This window comes from Lycorma delicatula, chromosome 11, assembly GCF_047948215.1.
Source record: "Lycorma delicatula isolate Av1 chromosome 11, ASM4794821v1, whole genome shotgun sequence".
NCBI classification, from domain to species: domain Eukaryota; kingdom Metazoa; phylum Arthropoda; class Insecta; order Hemiptera; family Fulgoridae; genus Lycorma; species Lycorma delicatula.
In genome coordinates, this window is record NC_134465.1 from 81,055,472 (window position 1) to 81,079,968 (window position 24,497).

At 32.6% G+C, this 24,497-nt stretch overlaps 1 pseudogene; it reads right to left on the reverse strand.

The window, feature by feature from the left end:
* Window positions 1-11,349: 11,349 nt before the first annotated feature.
* Window positions 11,350-24,497, reverse strand: part of LOC142332017 (methionine aminopeptidase 2-like) — a 55,443-nt pseudogene continuing 42,295 nt past the window's right edge.

Below are 24,497 nucleotides of genomic sequence, written 5' to 3' on the forward strand. Positions count from 1 at the left end.
AAAAAAATTGGTTATGTTATATTCTCTAAGACAGTATAAGACCTTATACTGTCTTAGAGAATATAACATAACCAATTTTTTTAATTAATTTTTTTAATTTAATTAATTTTTTTAATTTAATTAACAAATTAATACCGATGAAATTTGATAAATAAAAAATGAATTTGGTTATAAATTAATTTCCAGACATAATATTTTTTATTAAAAGGGATATATTAGGTTTGCGCCTTTCCTAACACTGAAGTTTCACATAAAATTCTCCCTATATCTAACTTCAATTAGACTATGCGCCAAATCGTTTTTGATTACGTCTTTAAACGCCAAAAATACTATGCTAAGAAAGCAAGTGTTGATTCCAACAACGACAGTTTTGTTGTACAATTCAATTTACTCAGAGTCCTCTTGGTTTACTTAAAAATCAAGAAACAGATTTACAAATTTAATAAGCCTGTAATAAAAACATACCCTTCTCTCTTTGCTTTGATCCGCTTTCGGGAGCGAGGTCAACACCTCATCATAGTTACTCGAGGCCTCCTTTTACGTTTCTGAAGCACTTTGACCTCCAGCCTTTTACTAACGACAGATTCTGAAATGACTCTACTGTCTCTTTATCATCCGCTAAGACAACCAGACCTTTCCTACTGTGTTTTATGTTCCTAATTTTCAAATTTCCTTGAAATTTCCTTTTATTCCTTTCTAATTTCCTTAATAGTTTTGTGGAGCTTTCCTTCCTGTTTATGAATGTGACTTCTGGTTGCTTGTGGGTTAAGCTGGTCTCTCGCTTGCCTTTAAGCACCTAGGCGTAGAGTTTCCGCTTCGCCCTAATAAGTACAGGCGCTGGGCGCTGGTACCGGGACGGAATTTGCCTCTTTTCTTTAACTATAACCTCCTTGACTTCAGTTGGCTTAGAGACAAGCGCCTCAAATCCGTTCGCCAAAGCACAGTTCCCTAAACTCATGTTTAGGAAACATTTATGTTTAGAGAACATTTCCCTAAACTCATTATGCCTAGGGATCACTCGTCTTCAAGAAATCCAACAACTGCTCACACAGTTATTCAAATTGTGTACCAGAGATACAGAACTACCAGCCTTAACTAAATCACTATTCAGACTAATTTTTGGTATCCCTAATTAGTCTCTGTCATCTACTACTTTGTCGGGCAAGCCGACATATTTGAAATACGAGCAGCCGGTGGCCTGATTCCCTCACGTCACTTTTTGCACGTCTTAACCGCTGCTGAATAGTTTAAGCGAAAATACTAATTTCGGTCCCTGCTCTGAAAAGAGCGTATACAGGAGTAATCGCCTTAATTCGCCCAGGTAGACTGTCCGCCCTACCTGGGCGAACCTTTGCTCGTTACAGGGTATTTATACCAAAACCCACCGGGTCGGTCTAGTGGTTAACGCGTCTTCCCAAATCAGCTGATTTGGAAGTCGAGAGTTACAGCGTTCAAGTCCTAGTAAAGCCAGTTATTTTTACACGGATTTGAATACTAGATCGTGGATACCGGTGTTCTTTGGCGGTTGGGTTTCAATTAACCACACATCTCAGGAACGGTCGAACTGAGAATGTACAAGACTACACTTCATTTACACTCATACCCTCCTCATTCATCCTCTGAAGAATTATCTAAACGGTAGTTACCGGAGGCTAAACAGGAAAAAGAAAGACATAAAAAGGGTATTTACACCAGCAGTCGTTGCCACAAAAAGCCGATCGCTTTACAAGGCTCTTGAGGCAGATGCATGTCTAAATCAAACACCAGATACCAAAAAGGAACTCGGTGAAAACGGTCAAATCATGAACGAATCCACCCTTTTTATGCAGATGCTGTTAAAACATTAGTCAGTAAGAATTAAAAACCCGGGGAACGTAACCGCTTGACACCGGTTTAAAAAAACACCAAAGCTAACCTAAGTCACGGTAACAACTTTGATTATACGCATCAGAAGGACCAAAGTTTAGGATAAGGTTGCGACAATATTTTAAAGGTGATTGCAGAACAACAATTTTTTCATTAAAAAAATTCAGGTTATGTTACCCCTTACTATTCCAGCTATTAACCATTTTTTACATTACGTAGTATTTTACAGCTGTTTAGTATTTTTTACCACTAGTTTCAAAGATTGTCACAGGACTTCTGAAGTAGTTCTGTACTGTCATATAAAATAAATGTTGTTTTTCGGTGTTTAATGATAGAAAAATTATTTAACATTCCCCGTACTTTATTAACATTTTTTCTGATGTCTTTCATTTAAAACCAAATGAAAGATATGCAGCTTAAAAATAATTTTACTGCACTTTAATTAAGAAAGTAAACTATTTTCATTGCCTACTAATTTAATTTATAATATTGCCGTGATTGGTTAGGTTGATATTTTTTTTTTTTTTTTGTCTTCAGTCATTTGACTGGTTTGATGCAGCTCTCCAAGATTCCCTATCTAGTGCTAGTCGTTTCATTTCAGTATACCCTCTACATCCTACATCCCCAACAATTTGTTTTACATACTCCAAACGTGGCCTGCCTACACAATTTTTCCCTTCTACCTGTCCTTCCAATATTAAAGCGACTATTCCAGGATGCCTTAGTATGTGGCCTATAAGTCTGTCTCTTCTTTTAACTATATTTTTCCAAATGCTTCTTTCTTCATCTATTTGCCGCAATACCTCTTCATTTGTCACTTTATCCACCCATGTGATTTTTAACATTCTCCTATAGCACCGCATTTCAAAAGCTTCTAATCTTTTCTTCTCAGATACTCCGATCGTCCAAGTTTCACTTCCATATAAAGCGACACTCCAAACATACACTTTCAAAAATCTTTTCCTGACATTTAAATTCATTTTTGATGTAAACAAATTATATTTCTTACTGAAGGCTCGTTTAGCTTGTGCTATTCGGCATTTTATATAGCTCCTGCTTCGTCCATCTTTAGTAATTTTACTTCCCAAATAACAAAATTCTTCTACCTCCATAATCTTTTCTCCTCCTATTTTCACATTCAGCGGTCCATCTTTGTTATTTCTACTACATTTCATTACTTTTGTTTTGTTCTTGTTTATTTTCATGCGATAGTTCTTGCGTAGGACTTCATCTATGCCGTTCATTGTTTCTTCTAAATCCTTTTTACTCTCGGCTAGAATTACTATATCATCAGCAAATCGTAGCATCTTTATCTTTTCACCTTGTACTGTTACTCCGAATCTAAATTGTTCTTTAACATCATTAACTGCTAGTTCCATGTAAAAATTAAAAAGTAACGGGGATTGGGAACTTCCTCGTCGTAGTCCCTTTCTTATTACGGCTTCTTTCTTATGTTCTTCAATTGTTACTGTTGCTGTTTGGTTCCTGTAAATGTCAGCAATTATTCTTCTATCTCTATTCTTGAACCGTAAACTTTTTAAAATGCTGAACATAGCAATTATACCTGGCGATAATGTTCAGTACTCTTTCGTTATATGTTACCCAAAAATTCTTGCCCAAATCACTCAAAAATAATTATCATGTTAAAAAAACAATTTTAGATCGACAAAAAATGGGAAAAATGTTTTTCAATTTTTGCAAAAAATTTTTTCGATTTTTTCTATATATTTTTTTTTAAATTATCGGAACGTAAAATTATAATTTTACATTTAGACCGTATATTGTAAAAATCGGTGGGGCTCCGCCCCCCCCTAATCCCCTTCAACAATCATTATACAGAGTGATTCAGGAGGATAGGGCAATACTTTGACAACTCATTCTAGAGGCTAAAAATAAGAAAAATGTTCATATAAACATAGGTCCGAAAACGCGTCGTTAGCGAGTTATACAGGGTGAAAGATTTCACCCGACTTTCAGTTGCTCCGGTAAATTAAGGCTTTCTGAAAAACTGGGAAGGTCAATTAAGGGGAAAATTGTTTCTTACGGTTTTTGAGCTGGGAAATCGAAAAAAATAGGTCCCAGAACTGTATCTCTCTTAGTTTCCAAGATATCCCGTGTAAAACGCCAAAAATAGGGTCAAAAAACACATTTTTTGCGTTTGACGAACAATAACGTTGTTAAATTGGCGATAAATAATACATTTTTAAAACGTAAATTGTAGAGAATTTAATTTTAAGAAGATTGAGATGTAAATAATGTCGACAGAAAACAAATAAAATTTTAAACACGTCGACTCTTATTAACAACAAAACTGATTAATTTTTAACAGATTAAAAAACTTTTTCGTTATATACAGTAAAAAATAACTGGAGGAAGAAAGAATACGTACTGTTTTTTTTATGATAATGATAAAATGCTGCTTACAAGTAGTATTTCATGCGGTTTAATAACTTTCAAAAATGCCACCGTTGTGTTCAATGCACTTTTCAACGCGTTGTACTAGATTTTGTGTTGCCAGTCTAACGGTATCTTTGCGTTCTTTGATTATAGTTGCAGCGTTGAGAACGGGAGCGATCAGTTCATCGCGTGCGTCTGCTTTTTGCTTGTAAACTTCATTTTTCAACCGTCCCCACAAACAATAATCCAACGGACTTTTCGATTTAGTACAACACGACCAGGATACCTATTTCGATTTTCCGTAACCGCTGCCTCAGTCCTTCCATAGCAAAATCCATAGATGAAAATCACGTCGGAATATTCGGCATTAGTGAAGATAGGCAGCATTTTTCAAAACAAAACTAAACAGAATTTCCCTTTTTTTAACAGACTGGATTTTTATGCGCTGTAAAACGAATACAATATTACACTTCTTAACAGTTTTCTGAAAATTTTACGATACGAATTAAATATTTTTTGGCTTTTTACACGGGATGTCATAGAAACTAAGATAGATACAGTTCTGGGAGTTACTTTTTTCGATTTCCCAGCTCAAAAACCATAAGAAACAATTGAATTTGTCCCTTAATTGATCTTCCCAGAATTTCAGAAAGTCTTAATTTACCCGGAGGAACTGAAACTCGGGCGTAATCTTTCATCCTGTATAACTCGCTAACGAAGCATTTTCGGACCTACGTTTACGTGAACTTTTTTCTTATTTTTAGCCTTAAGAATGAGTTGTCAAAGTTTGCCCTGTATTTCCTTGATTTTGGGCATAAAAATAATTTTAAAATGAAAAAAACATATTTTTCCTCGTTAATCAAGTATGAACATATTAGGAATTCACTCGATATAACCATTTATAGTTAATTATTTTATTAATATAATTTAATCAAACTTAACCTACGCTCGCTAACGTTCCCTAATTAACACGGTAATGGTTTGAGTATTTAAATAATAAATTCAGTAATTGTAACAATTATTTATTATTTAAATAATGAAAACATTATTGTTAATTTGTCGATGTCAACGAGCGTAGGTAAAAAAATATTTTTTTTCCTTAATTCTCGCCTAAAAATTGTTATTTGTAACAAAAAAAAACAAACAAAAGGGTGCTTAGGACCGCACGGCCGAAGTGAAAACTTGTATGGGATCGCAATCGTTTCGAATTAATATATATATTTATATATTACAAGTAGCGTATAACGATTACATTCAATAGCCGCTTTAACCTTTCACCCCTAGAACCAATTTAAACGTGTTTTTTCCACGATTATCCCGTGTTTGTAGTAAAATTTTCCCGCTGGAAGACTGGATTTGCTGCAAAATACATAATAAAACACTGGTTTCAGACGCCCAGAAAATAGTATATTACTATACTTACAGTGTATTAATATACGTTTAATTTTTCTTCTGCGTAACTTATATACAACATTTTTCACCCGACGCCTCAGATTACGTTGTAGCCGATTGGTATAACGCGTCTTTCCGCTGCGGTGCTCGTAACAGTTCGAGTCTTAGGGGGGCTAGATTTTTTTTCACTTTAAATATTATTTATTTATTTAATTCAAACCAACCTTTATAATTAATTATTATAAATAATATTTAAAACGAAAATATTAACCAAATTGACGCCCCTGCGTAATTTCAAACATCCAGCTGGGATTAAGGGAATAGGGAATTTCCCACCGGGACTTCCTATTAAATTACATATATACATTTTTAAAAGTACATAAAATTTTGTTTCATTATTAACTTGACTTATTATTTAGTATTTACAATCAGAGGTTAATAATTATTAATAAATCAATATATTTAAATTGAAAAAAAAAGGAGATGAAGTCTGATTCGAACCGATATCCCTTCCTCTTGTAAGATCCAAATATTTCATTAATTAAAATTTTATTGAGCTATAACTCTGGAACCGATGAAAATAAGTACCGCTTATAATATATAGTCGAAAAGCTCTCAATAAAATTGATCGTGTTTTATTACCGACATGATTTTTCCATCGTTCTCTATTTGAACGCTTAAAACTCGATAACGAAGGCGTTAACAGAAAAACGGCGTTCACCGTTGTTTTTATCATAAAATTTTAAACCGAAATCACGTATCGTACGTCAACCTTTCTATTTAAAAAATTAAATTTGATTCAATACGGCGGAAAAAATTAAAAGCCCACCGTAATGCCGATTTTTTAACTTTCCTGAACCCCATTTCTTTCTGCGCCCGTACCCGCTATTTTCGAATTACAATATATTTACACGTTTTTTTTTTTTATGAAGGATTCGGCGATTATATTTCTTCTTAGCTTCCGTCGCCCTATTTTGCGCATATACTAACTGCAGAGGCGTGCCTGTGGCACGCCCTCCGCAGCTAGACCCTGTAGACCGGTAATTGCTAGCGCACAGATTTCAGCGTATTTAGCGAAAGATCAGATCTGTAGGTATTACGTCGGGTGAGTGCGATCAAAACAGAGGGCTAAATTTATTAATTTCCGGATAACCGAGATCCGGTCGATCGAGAGTGTACCAGATGAGTTAAACGATTAGCGCTCGACCTGCCGATACTTACGCCGTTTGAATAGTAAAAATCGGACGAGCGGTTGCCGAGATATCACGGCGGCACCCCCTACCCAATTTCCGAACGGCACCCCGGGGGCGCTTGAAAACATTATCGTCTGTCGGGAACCGCTGGGAGGGGATGGGGTTGCGTCGAGGTGAGTTGAGAAAATTTTTCAGAGCGCTAGGACCGACCGTTTTCGAGATATTTGCGATTTTCTTTCGAAAATTCGGATCCTATTAAAAAGTACTACATTTTTCCCAAGCCACGATATATATATATATATGTGTGTGTGTGTGTGTGCGGTATATAGATATATAATAATAATATAACAATAAATGTTTATAATAATAAAAGCAATTGTAAAAATTAAAAAAAAGGAAAAATTAAAAATATCTTTTTAAAAGAATTAAATTTGACTAAAGAAAATAATAAATTAAAAAAATAGAAATCAAGGTAATTAAATGAAGGATTAAACATAGTTACGAGGGATTTAAATATTAAATCAACTTTGAGAGAGATTTAATTTTTTAATGGATTATGACGTTGTAGAAATAGCAGAGGTATTTAAAAATTAAAAGTCCTCACCTGTCTTATATCGATTTATCCTCCAACGAAAATATTTAAAATTAAAAGAGTTCTTTAATTCGATTAATCGAAAAAATCGATTTTCAGAGAGGTCGTTGTAGAAATAGTAGACATTTAAAGATTAAAGTCCTCACTAGGTGTTACATGGATAAGAAAACATTTAAAAGCAGTAATTTAAAATTTAAAGAGATCTTTAATACGATTAATCCAAACATTCAATTTTCATAGATATTCAATTTTTAAATAGGCACAATTACGTATGTGTATACAGAATGTTTCTAAAGTACTGGGCTGGCAATATTTTTTCGAATTCTACTTTTAAAACTAAACGAAAAATATCCCACACCAATAAACCATAGAGCTTAATTTTTAAATGTATTTTTAATAGGGACGATTACGTATGTGTATACAGAGTATTTCTAAAGTACTGGGCTGGCAATATTTTTTCGAATTCTACTTGTAAAACTAAACGAAAAATATCCCAAACCAATAAACCATAGAGCTTAATTTTTAAATGTATTTTTAATAGGGACGATTACGTATGTGTATACAGAGTGTTTCTAAAGTACTGGGCTGGCAATATTTTTTCGAATTCTACTGGTAAAACTAAACGAAAAATATCCCACACCAATAAACCATAGAGCTTAATTTTTAAATGTATTTTTAATATGGACGATTACGTATGTGTATACAGGGTATTTCTAAAGTACTGGGCTGGCAATATTTTTTCGAATTCTACTTGTAAAACTAAACGAAAAATATCCCAAACCAATAAACCATAGAGCTTAATTTTTAAATGTATTTTTAATAGGGACGATTACGTATGTGTATACAGAGTGTTTCTAAAGTACTGGGCTGGCAATATTTTTTCGAATTCTACTGGTAAAACTAAACAAAAAATTCCCAAACGAATAAACCATAGAGCTTTAATTTTTAAATGGCACGATTACGTATGTGTATACAGAGTGTTTCTAAAATACTGGGCTGGCAATACTTTTTCGGATTCTACTGGTAAAACTAAACGAAAAATATCCTTAGTTACAGCAATTTCTCCTTTGTTCTCCCCCTGTCCGCCAGTTTCTTATTTTTATATAAAACTTTATATCTCGAGATCGGATAGAGGAATAAGATTAATATTTGGTAAGCGTCTCGGTAATAAAGTTTTAAAAGTAGAAAAAAATCAGAAATTAAATACCTTCCTAAATTACAAAACGGCGGCAATGTTTATTTTTCAATCCGTTATATCTCCGTAAACGTTGGTTTTATCTTTGCTAAAATATTACGCCTTTAATTTTGAACAAAATGTCATTTTATTTTTTAAATCGGGTAACAAATAGTCGAGTTACAGGAAAAAATCGACGTTGTAATTTTATGATGTAATTACTACGGGAGTAAATTATTACTTAATTTGATACATACTACAATCGACTGTAAATAAAAACAGTTAATTGAACTGAATGTAAAGTGGAGGATATAAAAATTAGATATCCGTGTTTTAATTACATGTGTTGATGAAACACAGTCGTGCTGTCCCAGATTAAAATAACGGCAAAATTCTCTATGCGCTCCCTCCACACTGTCATTGATTTTGTAAAACGCTTTGATAGCAAATGCACGTTACACACCACTCCAAGGATCCATGACAACTAAATGGCAGGTTAGGTTAGAGAGACTCACCGGGTTGGTCTAGTGGTGAACGCGTCTTCCCAAATCAGATGATTTGGAAGCCGAGAGTTCCAGCATTGAAGTCCTAGTAAAGCTAGTTATTTTTACACGGATTTGAATACTAGGTCATGGATATCGGTGTTCTTTGGTGGTTGGGTTTCAATTAACCTCACATCTCAGGAATAGTCGAACTGAGAATGTACAAGACTACACTTCATTTACACTCATACATATCATCCTCTGAAGTATTATCTAAACGATAGTTACCGGAGGCTAAACAGGAAAAGAGAGGTTAGGTTAGAGAGGCTGGCGCCACTTATGAAGTGGTAATCGCCCACGGCTACCAACACAACTTTCAAAATTTCCCGTTTCTTTGAATCACCTGTATATATACAAATATATATATTTGTGTAGAGAGAGCGAGAGTGAGGGGGGAGAGAGATGGATAGATAGACAGACAGATAGATAGAGGAGAACGAGGGGGGGATAATACGTGAGTAAGCAAGCTCTGTAATATAAATGATTTATTATAAATAATGAACAAATCTGTTCATCTTTTATCTCACTTTTGGTTTTTTGTCTAAGCGATCTAAGTGTGCGTCCATTATGTTTCAATAAACATGCACGCAATGATATTTGGAATGATTCAAATCCCATAAGGGGGGGGAGTAAAATCCATTTTCCTTTTTATTGTTTCTGTATTGAAACTCCAATATATTCTTGTACTAATTAGATGACTCCACTACGTCACCATAGTTAAGTATTTGGGCAATTTCATGCAGGGAAGAAAGATAATAAGCCTAAATTTTCTTCTTTTTTTTTGTCAATTATCATTTTAATTTATATATTCAGAATGGATTAACCTTTTCCCATCACGATGATCCGTGGTTGATTAGCGCTCCGTGAAAATATGTTGGTATTTAATTGCCTCCCTTCATAGTCTTATGCTGCTACCCTCTTGTGAAAAAAATTTCTAAAAATTAAGTATATTAAAGAGATTTAACAGATTCTGACAAAAAAAACCGTTACGATTGGATATTTTTTATGCCTGTAACAACAAAAAAATTGTAACGGTACAAAAATTACGATAATTTAATTGCAGAATTTTTTTGCGCTTTTCTACCGTGTTTTTATTAGCAAAATTTTTTTTTTGCTTTGCGTTTGTGAAATAGTTTGCAGATTTAAAAAATAATACTTTCAAGCAAATCGGTTGAAAACTGGACAAAATATGATGAAAAACCCGTGTCATAAATCACAGATTAGTAACATATGTTAGTATAAATAAAAGTAGATTTTGAAAACTACGTTTTATAAAAATCCCCACCACTCAAAAGGCTATTCAGATTGACAAAAACCATTTTTACTGTACACTGTTATTCATTATGAATCGATATGTGTTACATGTTTACCGATATCATTTGTCAGAAAAGATATTTATAGACCTCAAGTAAAAGTGACATATTTATGACCACAAATTCCTTCATTTTTTTTTTGTGTACCGTATAACATAATTTATTATGTGTTTCAATACATCGATATGTTGCTAATATAATAAGCTATTTTTGAAAATAATAAATAAATCAGTAATCCTCATAGCAATTATAATACACAAGTCACAGACACACACACAAGCACATTTCTGATAAAAAAATGGTCATATTCTTTCTAGTCTAAATAAAACATTTTACATCGTATAAAAGTCGTTCAAATTGTGTAATAAAACAGATTCCTTTGTGAAAAAAAAACCGACTTAGATGCCATATAAAATGATTTTGTAACAGCGTTTTAAAACTGACGCCGTGCGTAACCAGTTCCAAGGCTACATGATCGAAAAAGGTTAATAGATTATGAAATTTTGTAAAATTATTTCAGATTATAATTCACCGATGCTAAAAATACTGCTTATAATTCATCAAGAAGGTAGTAAGAAAACGGTCACCGTGGATGCTGTATCTGAAATTTTTACTCAAAGACTACAATAATTTTTTTAACATAATACTTTATTTGAATACTTAGAAAGATTTCTAAGTAGTAGTCTGTTGAGGGCAAAGAAACCTAAAACCACAACGTAACTTTCCTAGCTTTGATGGAAAAAATTATATAAACCATTTTTTTTTCAGAAGTCAATGTGACATTTCAGAATGTTAAATTGCTCCATCGGGTTTCAAAATTTAGTAAAATAACAATTTTTTTTTATCAACTGTTTTAATGGATTTTCAATAAACCACATAATACACTATCCAAAATGTAAACACAATATTCCACTTACTGAATCCAGATACATAATCAGGATCGCATCAAAACTAAAAAAAAATATTAACAAAGCAAAAAAAAAATAAATTTCACAAAAAAGAAACATATATATAAAACTCCACAATAATGATCATAATAATAAAAAATAATAACAATGTAACAAAACAGAACAATACGACGAGGTTACTGTACACATTTATTTAATAATCAGTTCCACGGCTAATAACCTCTTTGCATGTAGGTCGTAACACGATTGTATGTTCAAACTGAGCAGTATAACAACCCTTTATGTCGCACAATGGCGGATACGCTTCAACAATATCTGAAAAAATAAATAAAATTTATAAACAACACAATAACACACTTACAAAGAAATATTCAACAGGGGAGAGATCAATTTAAAATCTTTCTTTTTTTTAATTCCACAGTCAAACCAGGTTTCAGTTTACATGAAAAGATTTTTTCACACGCTTTCTTATGAAGGGTGTCTGATTACTTCCATGCACACTACATTACTGAAGTTGTTCTTTGTTCTTAGTTTACCGCATCTCCGCTAGAGCATACACCGACTTTCTGGCAGGTACATTCATAAATCTGTTGCTGGCAATCATTTGAGTCGATTGAGTATTTTAATTTGTAAAAAACGAATGAAAGAGAATTATGTGTGGTGATCAATCATTACTTTTTGAAAGTGAAAACCACAAAGAAATTAAAACCGGGGGAGATAATTATTGCGAGTTAGCTTTATCGATTAGAACCGGTTTTGAATATTCTGGATAACGATCTATAGAGATTAAACAGCAAAATATTAAATAAAAATTCATATGATGACTGAGAATAGAAACCGATCACAAAGACTAATGACATCTTAAATGATTAAGTACATCATATTTTGGATAAATATCCAAAATAGTTTTCAAGATGGATGCCATAATTATATCACAATCTATCAAAAGTGTGAGCGAGTAAACATTTTTTAAACACAGTTTAGAGCTGTTTCAACATATTCAAGAGGAAATTTTGTGCAATTTCATATTGGGAAACACTCGTATATTGCTACTGACCTGTTGAAAACAAACAGTCAAAGTACAGGAATTCATTCCACAGAAGAGAAAAACCATTGACATCAACAGCAAAGATAATCGATGGCCACTATCTTTTGGAATGCTCACGGATCTTAATTGACTTTCTGAAAAAGCTCTCCTAGTTTCTGAAAAAACTAGGCGATCATGTCATCTTTTCTGTATAGTGTAAATGCGAAAGTGCAGGAAAAAATCTGCTGTGCACACCAGATCACTTCCTCCTTGTACGCCTATTAAATTACATATACATTTTAAATAGTAAGATAATGTTTAAAGTAATGTTTCTTTCTGTCACACTTCATTTCCTTTTTTTACCCTATTTATTTTCAGACAGAAATTCTCTCCTAGGAATAAATTCATGACATCTAGTATTTCTTCTAATTTATCTTTGATTTTCTTTTGAAAAGATAACATCACAGGATAATTTTTACATTTTAAGTTTTTTCCTTGAATAGTTGTTACTTCAATGTCAAATTTCAATGTATTACTTCTTCTGTACCAGATTTTGAATGATGGACATAGATTGCCCGTACTTTATAAATATTATCTCCTGGTACAAATATCACAGTATTATGATATATTACTGAACTGATATATCACAGAACTGTGATATATTGTCATAATATGGCTGTAGTGTAGAATGCTATTTCTATCGATAAACAAAAAGGAACGATTCATCAGAATGCTAATTAGCAGGAAAGTTATTGTCCAACCCAAATAAAAACAGATCATTTTACACGCTTCAAATTACTTCTCTGATACTTTTAATTTCAATCAAAACTTTAAAGTTATAAATATGTATACTGCATAAATAAATTTTTGAAAATTCAAATAATTCATTAACATATTGACCACTTCATAATAAAATTTAATATTATACAAAATATAAATCACCAAAACACAGTAATCAGAAAAATTATACTTACCATATTAATTCCAATAATTGATTTTCACAGGATCCCGCATCTTCAGTCGGTATTGAATTCTATTCCACAAAAATTAATTCTTGGAATTAATATTCTAAGTATAACTTATCTAATTATTGTGTTTTGGTTGTTTATATTTCATATATTAAATAATATATAATAAAGGACAAACGTATAACTTAGCTTTCTACCAAGAGTACAAAATCTAACGATGTTGCTTACCTTATCTTATTGCTCTTTCAATTTTTATCATAAAAGTGCTGTCGAGAGTTTTCCTCATCATCAGTTAATAAAAATGTTTTTGAAAATTACACGTTAAAATTAAAACATTAAAAATTGTTGCATATTGTAAAATATGTAGTCAAGAAATAAAGACAAATTAAATAAAAATAGAATAAAATTAAATAAATACTGTCTGTCTTACAGCCAATATTATTTTAATACAAGCAATATTTATTTTAACTTTATTTGTTTTAATGTTAAACTACATATTTTACAATATGCAACAAGCTTTAATTTTAATGTGTAATTTTCACAAACGTTTTTATTAACTGACCATGAGGGGAAACCCTCGAAAGTGCTTTTAATACAAAAATTGAAAAAGCAATAAGATAACAAACATTGTTAGAGTTTGTACTATTGACGGAAAGCTAAGTTAAACTTTTGTCTTTGATATAATTAGCAGAGGAAAATAAAATTAAAAAAAAACACCAAAAAACAAAAACAAAATAAACAAATATAAAATTAAAAAAATATTTTACTAAGTTAATATAATATATATACAGGGTTATCATAAAAGAATGGTGCAGTTTCAGTAATTCATAGGAAGATTGTAGGAAAATTTCTAGATGTTATATCGGTATCCCTGAAAGCCTCCAACCCAAAAGTTTGTTTATCAGCAGTTGTAACCACAACGTCAGTTCTTGTATTGTTGTTGCGGTGAGTTTAGCGAGTTACTACGTTCTCAGATAAAGACAAAGCAAAGTGTGTTTTATTGATGGCCGAATTAAAATCCGTAATTTTAGTTCAACGTGTGTTTTGACGTGATTTCGGAAGAGATCCACTGCACAAAAATAACATAACGCGTCGGTTCAAACGATTCGAAGAAACCGGATCGGTTAAGAAACAGAAATCAACCGGCAGACCGAGTGTACCGGACAAAACGGGTGAATAATTAGACGATCGGCAATTAGAAGTGCTGGGAAGTCCATCCCCCGTTGAAGCGTCGAATTAGGTATAATTAGGTATAAAATCAACAGTTCACAAAGTTTTATGTAAAAAACAAAATTTACATGCTTATAAAATCCAGATACTGCAGGAATTGAAACCAGATAATGGTGTAAAACGTTCCAATTTCGCTGTTCAAATGTCGTACAAGAATGATTGAAAACGAACCATTTTTAGACGATATAATTTTTACAGACGAAACTACATTCCACGTGAATGGATGTGTTAACAGACACAATCCACAAATACGAAGCTCTGAAAACCCACACGCAATTATCGAGAAACAACGCGATTTGCCTAAAGTTAATGTTTGGTGTGGTGTGATGAAAATCATGTAATAGGGCCTTGCTTCTTTGCCGAAAAAACAGTTAATGGAGTCGTGTACCTTGACATGTTAACAGATTATTGCTTTCCTCAGCCGGGTGAACTCGAAAACATTCATCGACTTCATTTCCAACAAGATGGTGCTTCTCCCGCACTTCAATGCACCGGTTATGGACACTTTGAACGAAAAATTTAGAGATCGATGGATAGGCTGGCAAGGACCCGTACTTTGGCTTCCAGACCTGACACCTTGCGATTTTCTCTTGCATCTTTCGTTGTTTATACACAAAAAAATTTGCGACCTAAACCGCTTAAAAAACAGGATTAATGAAGCGATGACAACCGTTAACGAAGAAATGTTAACTAATGTTTGGAGAGAAGTCGAGTATAGTTTGGACATTTGTCAAGCGACTAAGGGTGCACATATTGAAATTTATTAATTATGTAAAAAAATGTTTGAGACGACAAATTTGAAAAATAAAAAACAAACTGTAATTTAGTTTTACCGTGTTCAAAACTGCACCATTCTTTTATGATAACCCTGTATAAAAAAAAAGAAATACCTTTTTCGCAAAGATATTTAAGTGCCATCTGATATTTAGTACATCTGACTGTCCAACCATCTTTTACAAAATGCTAAAGTACCAAAATGAGTATTGATGGTATTCAGTAAACTTCTTGATGATCCCAATCTAGAACAAATAAAAAAAAAGTAACGATAAATAAATTAAGTCCCTAAATACAAAAAATGGAAAAATCAACAAAGTCAATAAACTTAAATATCTTGGGGAAATAATCTAAATCATGGTTTAGAGAAAGAAGCTGATCAAAGAAGAATGAGAAAAAAGAATTTGGCCTACCAACAAAAGATATTTACATAAAAAAGGCATCTCAATAAAAACCGATATCAGGCATTGCAATATAATAATCAAGCTGGAAGGCCTAAAACACATAAGAACATACCTTCAGTTTGAAATCAGGTGAAATAAATCCAATATTAATAAAGAAAGGAAAATCTTGGGACCAATAAAAATAGATGAAAACAAATATTTAGAAGTAATAAATATGAGTATTTACACGTATTTATGCATTTACAAATACAATCAAACTGAGAAAACATCAGATTCCATCAGAAAAAAAGAACCAAATTCTTTGGCCACTTAATAAGAACGAATAGCAGGTTCACAAAACAAATCTTCAATCATATTTACAACAAAAAGAACAGAATTCAATAAACTTCAGTGCAAAAAGGCCTAAAAGAAATGAAAAAACCTGAAGAAATAGTATAAGATTACGATCAGAAAACTGTTACAATATTTCGAGGATTTCCAAGAGGAAAAAAGAAAACGTCTGATCAGAAAAAAGAATGCAAAATGTTGCTTCATGTGGTTGTCGGCCAAATTCATTAAAAAAAAGAAGTTAAATAAATAAATAAAAACATGCAAAACTATAAAATGAAATAAAGAATAACATAAATTTTCTTAATTTATTGGAACAAAAGAATTAAGTTGTTTTTAACAGAATTTAAATTCTGATAAAAGACATATACAAACAACGATGAAATTAATTTCACAAGAACTACCGGTGAAATATACAAATAGATCTTTTATTCTGATGTTTACATAATAATATATTATTTAGCTCACATTAGGAATGAGTATACGAGATCCGTTCAGAAAATAACCAACCATTTTAATTATGCGCCAACAGATATTTAGTGACTGTGGTTGGCAGCACTGTTATTCTGCATAACCTCCTCTGCAACCACATGTTCTTGGATTATTGGTATCTCATTTAATTTTCACGTTATTATTATTTGAGTGCAACGTGTTTAAGTGTTAGTAAAACGATTTTTGTAATGTGCAATTTTTGGGAGCAATGGATACAATATAAAATTTTGCATGAAACTGGGGAAAACTTTTACAGAAAAGTTTCAACTTTCGAAACAAGCTTACAGAGATGACACTTTGGGTGTACACAATGTTACGAACAGTTTTCACGATTAAAATGGTCATCAGTCAATTGAAGGTGGTCATCGACCAAGAAGGCCTTGGACTTCAACTGATGATGACACCTGCATTCAGAAAATCAACTACCTGGTGCGTGCAAATCGCCGATTGACTGTCAGAGAACTTGCACAAGAGGTTAAAGCATCTTGATTGGATAATGCCATAACATTATGAGTGAAAAATTGAACACGCATCGAGTTGCAGTACAGTTTGTTCATTCAACAAAAAAGGACATCGAGTAGATGTTTGGCAGCAACTTCTTGAACAAGCAGATGACGATGAAATATTCATGCAATGGATCATAACAGGAGATGAAAGCTGGGTTTACAGCTACGATATTGAGACAAAAAGTTCAATCATCACAATGGATTGACAAAGAATCTCCATGCCCTAAGAAAGCATGTCAATTTCGATCCAATGTCAAAATGCTCTCTGTTTTTTTGATTTTAACGGAACTGTGCATTTTGAATTCTTGCCTCAAGGTGAAACAGTGAACCGGGCATGGGCATACTATCAAAGTGTTTTACAATGGTTACATGAAAAAAATCCGCAGAAAGGGACCAGAGCTGTGGTAAGACAACTCATGGTTCCTTCAACAGAATGCACGCCCGCACACTCAGTTTTGTGCCAAAAATCAGACAACTGTCCTCCATCTGCCTTCCTGCTGGTCAAATTATTTTTCTCTTATTTCTGAAATTAAAATCGGCGATGAAAGGTTTAAGACTATTGATGACATTACAGCAAATTCGTCATGGACCTTAAAGGCCATTTAAAATGAAGCTATCCAGAACTGCTTAGCGAAGTGGAAACATCGCTGGAAAAAGTGTATTAGTAAGAGAGATGAATACTTTGAAGAGGACAAAAACCAATCATCTGTAAAATTAATAATAAAGATTAAAAACATTAAATTGGGTTACTTTCTGAACAGACCTCGTAGAAATACTACTCCACAGATAAAAAAAGAAACCTTGATTTATTCGGCATTTGCTTGGATAAGTTAATGTGTAAAGTAATGTTAAGTTCATTTGTGTACGCTTCAAAAACTCAAAATGTTCTGCACCGATTGAGCTCAAATTTTATCACAATATATAACCCACATCAAAGATTGTTTTCATCTATTTTTAATAAATCTATCTATCTATTTTTAATTTGTACATTTTTAATTTGGAAATGTAAACAAAGGAAAACCAATCAGATCAATGCAAGATGGCCGCTGTCAAACACAAAGATGAATCACAAAGAGCCCGCATGGTTGTTGCCAATGTAAACAAAATCACAACTGATTAAGTATCAAATTTCTTTGAATTATTGTTTTAGCTGTTAAATAACAGCTAAAACATCAGTATTTTATTACAAAAAAAAAACACCAAAACAAAAAGAAAAAGCCACCAAGAAGGATGACTTACAGTAAATAAATTAAAACACCCAACTTTCTTATAGCCAGATAGACTTAAGACTATGCAAACAAAAAAAGTCAAAATAACCAAATACACAGAAAATAATATCCCTACATAATGACCAAAAAATCCTTTGTTAGGCTAAATATTCACTTTTGTCTGAATTTACAGAAGGCACTTACAACAAAGCATTGATAAATATTGAAGACAAGTGCTTAGCTAATGCATATAAAGTTCTTAGTCAATGGGAATGCCAGCACCCACCCGAGCTGAGATTGCTTCATTTGATGTGGATTTACGCCGTGAACAGAGTTACAACATCGGTGATCTTCAGTCATATGTCCGATCAAACATTCCCAAATTAACGCGTGAACAGATAGGCATTTACGATCGCATAATGCAAATGATAAATGACGGAGCTGGGGGGACCTTCTTCTTGGATGCGCCAGGAGGAACTGGGAAATCATTCCTCATTAGATTGATTCTAGCAATGGTTCGATCAAAAAATGGCATAGCCTTAGCTCTTGCTTCGTCTGGAATAGCTGCAACATTGTTATCAGGTGGAAGGACTGCGCATTCAGCTCTGAAGTTGCCATTAAACATGCAAATCATCAAGACTCCTGCATGCAATATTTCCAAAGCATCCTGTATGGGAAAAGTATTACAAAAATGTAAACTCACTGTTTGGGATGAATGCACGATGGCACATAAAAAATCGCATAAAGCTCTTGATCGTTACGAGATTTGCGTGGAAACGTTCAACCGTTCGGGAATGCTTTGATATTGATCACAGGAGATTTTAGGCAAAGATTGCCTGTAATTTCTCGATCGACACCAGTAGACGAAATAAATGCTTGCCTGAAATATTCAACACTGTGGCGACACGTATGTACATTGCAGTCGACAACGAATATGCGTGTCCAGTTGCAGAACGATCCATCAGCTGAGGTATTCTCACGACAGTTACTGGGCGTTGGAAACGGACAACTGCCAGTCGATGAGACGTCTAGACGAATATCATTTCCTGATAATTTTTGTAATTTAGTAACATCGAAAGAAGAACTGATCGAAAAAGTATTTCCTGATATTCAAACTAATCATAGAAATCACGATCGGCTCAGTGAACGAGCTATCCTTGCCGCAAAGAATAAAGATGTTTATCAACTTAATAATGTTTTTCAATCCAGCATTCAAAGTGAGGAAATTGCATATAAGTCGATAGACATCGTTGTGGAAGCAGATGAAGTAGTTAATTATCCAACGGAATTTTTAAACTCACTTGATCTGCCAGGGATGCCACCACACATATTAAAATTGGAAATAGGTGTGCCAATTATCCTGTTGCGGAATATTAATCAACCAAAACTCTGCAACGGCACGCGACTTGCAGTTAAGAAATTGATGAATAACGTAGTGGAAGCAACGATTTTAACGGGACCTTTCAAAGGTGAAGATGTCCTCATTCTTCGAATACCCATGATCCTGACCGATACACCATTTCAATTTAAAAGATTGCAATTCCCAATTCGATTGGCATTTGCAATCACAATCAATAAAGCTCAAGGTCAATCTTTAGAATTGTGTGGTTTAAATTTAGATGCGGATTGCTTCTCACATGGACAACTGTATGTGCGTGTTCTTGAGTCGGCAAACCAGATAACCTTTATATCTACGCAGACAGTGGAAAAACAAAAAAATATTGTATATCCACAAGTATTGCAAAATTTAACTTCTAGGAAACGTATGCTTTTTTTGTTTCTCATTTCTCATCCATGCAACCACAATGTGCCACAGCGAAGCGTGGCGGGTACAGCTAGTATATATATAAAAGATGGCAAAGTGTTGCATGACTTTCCCAGCTACGACTATTCTTTTTAGCAAAGATTGCACATTCATGAACGTAAAAAAACAGATAAATTAACATTTTACAAAATACAGTCTACATAATTCAAAGATTTATGGGCACCAAACAGCCAATTTTTGTATTTTGAAAACTTGTTCTACCTTTTGAGAAAGACTCAAGGGATGATACACTTAAGAAGGGAATGTACATAAGCATAATAATGTTATGTATTTAAAAATGGTGACAAGCTTAGAATTTTATTAAAGCATTTCACACCGAAAAAACAGAACTGTTGTGAAGATTATTTACAGATTATACCCGAATAAGAGTAAAGGATGCTCAAACCGAGTGGTTTGACAAAGGAAAAAAGCAGCTCAAACTGAATGGTTTAACAAATGAAAAAGAGTAAGAAATAGTACTGCCTGTAACAGATTTTATTTGATACACACATTGTTAAAGATATGATCAAAAATATTCAAACACATGATTTTAAAATTACAAGATTTATAATATAATACGGAATAAAAATAAATATCGAGAAAAGAAAATTAATGAAAAATAAAAGGCAATAATAAGACGATGAATCTCAGGACAAAAAATGGTAAATTGAATAAATAAAACATACATATACTGTTAATAGAAAATTACAACAGTGAAAAAAGGAAAAAAGAGAGAACGAAACAAAGAATAGTAGTGCCTAAAGCGTTTGATAGAAAGAAATGGTTATCACACCATAAAATGGAGTTAACATTTCAAAATAAGAAGAAATGTACTTCTAAATGGATGTGAAATATGGACACTAAGAAAAAAAATTGAACGATTTTAATATGGGCCAGGAAGAGGTGAAAAGAAAATTAACAAATGGGCAGACAAAATGAAAAGGTAACGTGAAGAATTAACAAGAGTAGAAACTCATTCAAAGCAATTCAGAAAAAACTGGCTGAGACAAATTATGAGAGGAAGATTGATTAAAATAGAATCGGTAGTGTAAAAAAAAGTAAAAATTATATTGATGATCTAAAATGAAAATTGGAGATATGAGAATCTTTAAAAAAGCTAGCGGAACTTCATAACTTTCCTGAGAAAATAAAATAGAACATTAGAGAATGCAAGCATGCAAGTAAAGAATTATGTAAGTAAATCATTGTACTCTTTGAGTAAAAGTTTGAAGTATGGAATGACCCATGGCAGTTGTAAACCCATACATTGTAACCAAAATTAATAAACATCAATGATATGTGATCAGAATCAAGCAAAAAAATCAGATATTTATAATAGATATTTTATACTGGCCCTCAGAACTAAATGAAATTGCCCAAATGCACAATTGAAGAGAAATAGTAATGTAATGAAATCAACTAATCAGTTTGAGAATGTGACTTGAGTTGAAAAATGATAAGTATTTTTTGAGTATTCAATACGGACGCAGATCTTTTGTGTTCCTTGTTATTAACAGAACCGGTCTCTCTAAATTTTGCAACTGACCTTTTATACTAATGCTTTGTTAGAAGCCGGTTTATCCGGCTAGTTATGGCGAAATAAATCTTGCACTGCGACCGCTGATTTCGTACTGAAATACGACTCGACAATGAAAACCCATTCATCTAGCAAAAACACCATCTTGTCTCTAGCAATACACTGATCGTTATGATTGCATTGTTGTTACTATCGGTAGTGTTCTACTGCGTCGCCACGAAGTTCAGATGTTGGACGAGTCCATTTCAGTAACGAGTAGGGGAGTAAGCTTGACTTTTGAAATTTCATGGATGATGGATTGCGTTTTATATGGGACACTCTGTATTTCTAAGATGTGCAGTATAAAGCTGTTTCAATAGTTAAAAATCACTCAGTATATGTATATATTTATATAAAGTGTAAAAAATTTATACACAGTGAAATTTTGAGATACAGCAACCAGATTTTTACTCCCTTGCTTCCTCCTTCACTGACTGTGATCAAAATTAAACAGCATCGATTTCCCTTATACAAAAATAATTGCTGAATATCTTCTAAATCAGTCCATACAAAACAATATAACTACACAGCCAGAAAAATAAAAATGTTAACAATTAATCAAATTTATACAAAAAAATTTTTAAGAGTATTACCTTAAAGGTATGTAACCGGCATCAAAGTTTTTCATATAATGTGAAACATCCATATCGTTATGTACTTGACCACGTCCAGTCGAGCCAAAAGTTTCTATCGCGTAAAACTCATTTTCCTCCATTACTGTGGCTTCACCACCCTTCACAATGGGAACAGTCTTACCGGCATGGATACCTAAATAAAAAAGAAAAGAAAAATAATTTATTTGGCCAATACAGCATTTATCTCAACCACTCCTAACACTCTCTTTCCTCTCTCAATTTATGATTCTCTGATTCTGTCATTTTATAAAAATTCTACTTCTCTTCATTACAAATAAAAATTTCATTATGTAACTTAAATTGAATGGTTTATAAAACTGAGTATATTCATCTAATCAGAAATCCATCTAAACCATTCAGTTAATACAAAAATTAATAATTTTGTGACTGGTTTAATTAAGCAACACTGGGTAAAAGGTAGTAAAAATTAAGATAACAGTTAAATTGTTCCTCTCTTACCGTCGCTCATTACTCTTATCGTTGAACAATTCTTCCTCATATCAGTTCTGTGAACACAATCCTGACAAACCCCCCACTATGTTCTCTAAGTTGATAATACCAAAACTTGAAGAAATAATACATTCCTTTGTATTATTAAGGGGGAGATTGACCATTGACTGCCTCTGGGACTCCTCTTTTTTCGGATTCATGATTGTACATCAGCCACATCAAGTATTAATTCATTAAAGTATATATGCCTCTTTCCTAGTTTTTATTAAAACATTTTCAAAAAAAAATTAACCGTAATGAAAAAATCATTCATTCATATTCTTCCCTTCAGATAAAAATCCTGCCAATTTTTAGAAAATATTTTTTTAATCGTACATAAAATCAGTATTTAAGTGAATGTAATAAAATAAAAAATCATGACTGAAGAGTTTTAAAATTAACATAAAAAAAAATTTTGAGCATTTAACAACAAACTGAATAATTTTTTAAATAAAAAGATGTATGGCTGAAAAAATTTAGTAAAAACCAATAAAATACTAAATTTATTCAGGGTTTGTTCGTCATGCAGGCAAAAAACAATTAATGATTGATTTTTCACTACAGTACCTGTAATGAATCTGTTTCATTATTCCCTGAACAGGGTACTAAATTAGTTATTATCATCATTCTTGCATTGGTTTCAACAGTTAGTAATTAAAGCCAATTGGTTGTCATCTCGATGAAGTGATAGTAGACACTCTGATCTGAATCTCTGCTGAAAGGAAGTTGGTAAAAAATTCCTCGTTTGGTTCTACATGAGTAAAACCTTATTTTTTACTTGTGAAACAGCGTCATGCTTTGACATAAAGAAAAGTAACTCTTTAGCGAGCATCCTCAAGCTATTTTAGGCATTCCACCAAGAACTTCTGACAGTTACATTCTACAATATAAAAATTTTAATCTTATCAGCAAAAATTCTTTCCAATCCAAAAACATTATAAATCATCATTTTGCAATTCAATTGGCCTTCTTTTTTCAGAATTTTATGACAGTCAATCCAAATATCCAACACTAATCTATCTCTCACAGTTTTCCCATGCATAACATTATTATTATAAATATTACATCATAATCATAAACGATCACAACAATCTGTTGCCCTTCTACTTATAAATAAACTATTTCTGGCAACCTCTATGGTGAAGCAGTAGCATCTCGGTCATTTATTCCAGAAGATTATGGGTTTAAATCCTGGTCACAAGTAGCTGTAATTGGACTTATACAGTCAAGCGAATGAATAAATTCTAGCAACAAGCACAATGAAAGCCGGGCGTGTAATGAAATTACAGTTTGTAAATGATTGATGAATATGTATTTTTGCTAAAATATTTGGTTTTTTCCTTCAAAAAATTAAAAAAAAAGTTAATTTTTTTACCATTACAAGTTACAAAAATTTTGTTAAGTTATTTAAAATAATTTTTTCCCATAAAATATCTTTTACAAGTGGCTTTATATTAATGTAAAAAAATATATTTGATAATTACATTTAATGCAATTCTAAAAACAACAAAAAAAATGCAATCTCCAATAAAAATTTAACACCCAGCTCATCTCCAAATAACATTTGCTGGAAACATTAAATGTGCAAAAAACCACAAGAAAGTTTTGCTGCACGGTCAGTAAACTTTCAAAGGTGTAATTTTTAGCAATGTAAAAAACTATCACCGCTAACATTTACTA